This window comes from Gouania willdenowi, chromosome 6 (genome assembly GCF_900634775.1).
Source record: "Gouania willdenowi chromosome 6, fGouWil2.1, whole genome shotgun sequence".
Classification (NCBI taxonomy): domain Eukaryota; kingdom Metazoa; phylum Chordata; class Actinopteri; order Blenniiformes; family Gobiesocidae; genus Gouania; species Gouania willdenowi.
The window spans coordinates 13,284,979-13,289,687 of record NC_041049.1 but is presented as its reverse complement, the minus strand read 5'-3'; positions in this window follow the sequence as shown (position 1 = coordinate 13,289,687).

Here is a 4,709-nt window from a genome sequence, read left to right as displayed (position 1 = left end):
AAATTTATCAAATTTTAATTGTGATCACGATTTTGTTTGCCACGATTAAATAAATATGGCCTCTGCTCTCTGTAATTTTGTATTTATTTCGTTAGCCTTTGGTATATTTTTTAATTCTTTGATTTTTTTTTTTTTTTTTTAATATAAATCTTGTTTAAAGCTTAATTTTCCACTGTAAACTGTACACATTGTTTAAAAGTAGTGTAGTAAGAAAAACAGATGTTTTTTCTTTCCCTAACTTGATAAATAATTGTGATTATAATCATTACAATATTGATAAAAAATAATCGTGATTATCATTTTGGCCATAATCGTGTTGTCCTAATTTGAACCCTTAATTCCCATTGAATATTGATACTTAAAACCAATGAAGTACAGTTTCAACAATAAAACCTTTAAATGATTGGATTACTGTGAATGACATTAGAATAGATATTGTTAACTTAAACAGTGGAAAATATTGTCTTCCTTTCAGCAGTAATATTATGTAATATAGAAACAGTAGTATTAGCTGTTAAAGGGGTAATAAATGCCCTTTAGGAGTAAATGCACACCTTAGCCCCTGGGGCCACCATTTTGTAGGGTCACAGATTTTGTCACAACACCTGTCTACGAATTGGGGCAAAATGGCGGCCTCCGTCTCTCTCACATACAAGCCGGTTTTCCTCCACCAGGCACCTCTACAAGGACTTTTTAAGAAGATTACCTGACTAACCTCTAGTATTATATGATCGTCTGATAGAGCTTAAAAATTAATCATACTACAGGTACCCTTTAATGCGGATAACACTCAGTCAATAAAGTAAAGTTCAGGTCCAAAATCAGCATAAAACTACCAGACATCCATAAAGTACCTACCAATAATGCAAAAAGTATTTTTTACATGCCAGTTTTCACTGCCTAACAGTCATAACAGAGCAGTTTAATTACTTGAGCTTTTGAGATGAACCAATGATGTGTTTTTCACAGTGAATTTACAATAGTATTGTACTGTACGTGTGTTCTTAATACTGCTAGTCAGACCTGGGTCAAAACAAAGACAATGTAAAGACAAGTACGGTTCAGAATTGGGTTGTTATCTTAACAAATGTATCTAAATGTGGACGGGTATACTCCGTGATGATGACCCAGGGGTTATATTATTGGGTAAACTGTATATTGCGATGACTTTTACATTCGATTCTGCACTACCAAACACCTTCTCTGTGTGTGTGTGTGTGTGTGTTTCCCTTGTGCTCTGGTTGTGGTAGCACTCTATTTCTGGGTTTTCTTTCGTCATTGAGGTCAGTTTACCTTCAGTTTATCATTACAGGAGGAAAGCGTATTGTGTGTGGGGGGGGGAGATAAGTCATTCTTCTGACTTTAATTATTCCAGCTTATGAGTTCCAGATCAGGTAGATATTTTGGGTGACTCATTAAAGGAAGGGACCGCAATGCCCTGCAGACTGTTTGACAGCTTTTTTTATAACCATCACCCTCAGGGTATTGTAGGCCATTGTGAGAGGATATTGTTATTTCCTGGTAAAAACACTTGTAAAAGTAGTATTTTTCATTTTTTTTGCATGGAGTTCCCCTCAATAATCAGCTTATCTCCTGTTTACGATAAACACTGCATGTAAAATGATCTCTTAATGTGCTATTCCTGCTTTTTACTGGAAGTTATAGCTCATATATGGCTCAGTGTGTAGTGACGTGATTTAAGCTATTGATGAAGTGATTCTTGTAAATCGGTCCGTTGAACAGTCAACTTTGTGAGTACCCTCTTCACTCTGAGCTAAATGTGTCTGTATTTGATACCTAAACCATGTAAGCACATGAACACTGATGTCTCTTAAGTCCAGTCACTGGTTTCTACATAGCTTTTTATATATTGCCAAAAATCAACATCTCTTTGTTTATTAAAGAACTTTATCTTGAAAAGTGTATATTAAAATGCTAAATGTACTGTGACTGGCATTGGTTTTATTCTATGCCTGGTGGTAAATGGATCTTAGCAAAACTCTGCCATCAGTCCTTCCTTTGTGCGACATCAATGAAAACAATAGTTTTTAATCCTGAGGGGTTTTACAGTTTATACAAAGGAAAATTAATCCACACTTTTGCCATTGTGCTCGAGTGTTGTTGCCATCGACATAATTGCCTTTTAAAGGATTCTGTTTTTGTGCGTTTTAACAAAGACGAGAGACCGGCTAAAGGTGGACATGTCATGTTAATGTGAGCAAAAGCTAAAAGACCCTCATTTTAGATAAATATGAATAAGAAAAGCAATCAAACTGTTTCCCTTATGCAACAAAACAAATATTCTATGAATAGGAATTTACACACAATGTAATTATAATCAAGCAACACTGAATACCGTATACTGTAGTCGGAGTAAGACGTAATACAAAATTCATGAGGCAACACGATATGCGCTACTGGTTTCACGAAAATGGTATGAGGAAGAGATATTCAAGTGGAATATGAAAAATATAAAAACAACAAATATGACCATCTCTGGAAATAGAATGCAGAAGACACTGATAATTGATGTCTGTCTAACAATAAAACCAAATGACGTCATCATGACATTCTTCAAAAACTACACAGTAACACTTAACTTGAAGTTTTATACATAAAGGCTGACATTACACTGTCATTATTATAACATGACACCTATCATTAGCATGAATAAGGTGTCATGAAGGCTGTCATTAAATGTTGTTTGTTACACTAACCCCTAACCCTTCGTTACCTTAACCCCTAACCATTTACTTTAAGTTGCTCCCAGTGGTTGACTAGTGCCTTGCATGGCAGCTCTGTCCCATTTGTGTGTGGGTGAGTTGATATGTAAAGTACTTTGTGACCTCTGTCTGTGAAAGGTGCTATATAAATATTACTTATTTACTTACTAACCCTTTGTTACCCTAACCCCAACCCTTTGTTACCCTAACCCCTGACCCTTTATTACCCTAACCCCTAACCCTAACCCTAAGTTACCCTAACCCCTAACCCTTTATTACCCTAACCCCTAACCCTAACCCTAAGTTACCCTAACCCCTAACCCTTTGTTGCCCTAACCCATAACCCTAACCCTAAGTTACCCTAACCCCTAACCCTTTGTTACCCTAACCCATAACCCTAACCCTTTGTTACCCTAACCCCTAACCTTAACCCTTTGTTACCATAACCCTATGTTACCCTAACCCCTAACCCTTTATTACCCTAACCCCTAACCCTACCTAACTATAACTACAATAGATCCCTTCACCTAACCCAAAAAATACCAACATAGCTCCAAAGATGTCATATTTAAAAAAAAAAAAAACACTTAATAACAACCTTCATGACACCTTATTAATGCTAATGATAACGCAATTTCAGCCTTATGTATAAGACTTCAAGTATAACCAACTATTCTATCTGTAAACTTTGCATTAAACTAGAACAGCCCACTTTTAAGATATGAACATGTTACTTTTCAACAATATTAGCATGTCTCTACATTTTCTGGTTTTCCCCCGCCGCACTATCGTGATAACACTCGTACCATCGACGATGTATCATGACGTTTTAATATCGCAGTATCTTCTGGCGCTATATATATCGTCCCACACATATCAAATAGACATGCCAAGGCAATGATATTTACCTTTAAAACACGTATTGCTATAAAACAGACGGACCCTTTCCACCAGCTGATTGGATTTAAGATGGGTTAGAAATCCCATCATTGGAAGTCAGAGGGTGAGTCAGATGGTAAGGTCATATATATATTAAAAATCCTGTGTATATAATTACTTGACAGTTTCACAGTATTAGATTTGAAAAGTGGACGAGATGAACGTTTACAAAGACTGAAGTCACTTTGGGAGTCATGCATTGAATCCACAGATTATCTATATTTCTCTTCTTTCTCACAGGATTTAAACATTTGATGCAATGTTTATGTTCTCCACCTTCCCCTCTTGTTTCCCACACCCTCTTTCTCCCTGTTACAATCAAAGCATTACACAAACGATGACGATATCGCCCGACATTCTGGTTATCTGTTTGATATAAGAAAAGCTCTGTTCACGCTCCCAGAGCAGAATTAGCATTTGTGCAGATGCCAGGAAGCACGTACTACCACCAAAGACGTCACAATTAGGCTCCCGAAAGGACGGTGGTATGTTTGAATTTTTCCTTTTTATGTTACTCTCATTATGAGAGAAAAAGCAAGTGCTCGGTTGAAGAAGAGGTTGAAACACACATTTAATAGTCAAGAACCTGGATTTCTTTTCCAAACATGGGTTTTTCTGCACACTGTAGGTTTTTATTACTGAAATATGAAGATTCTGTTTCAGGAGTCTCAAATACATTGAGCAGCTTTTATTTTTAGTACAGTGTCAAATCTTTTGCTAAATTTGGACTTTTGAAATAAATTACAGAGTGTGAGTGACTTTGATTCAAAGACCCAAATGCCAGATTAGGAAGGCTTTTGATGATAAATTAACACTTCCTCACTGTGAAACGCAACCTGCTCACACTTTTATCTATTGTCTTCCAATCTCCATCCATTTTATGCCTCCTGTCATTGAAGAATGGCTGCAAAAGAGTGTGTGCGTGTGTGTGCATGTGCATGGTGGGAGTCTTCACATCCCAGAACGACTGACGGTCCATGTGTCACTCATCTCAGTAATTTGCCCAAAACAGTTGGCCTCCTTCTGGCTCAGACTCAATCAACAACG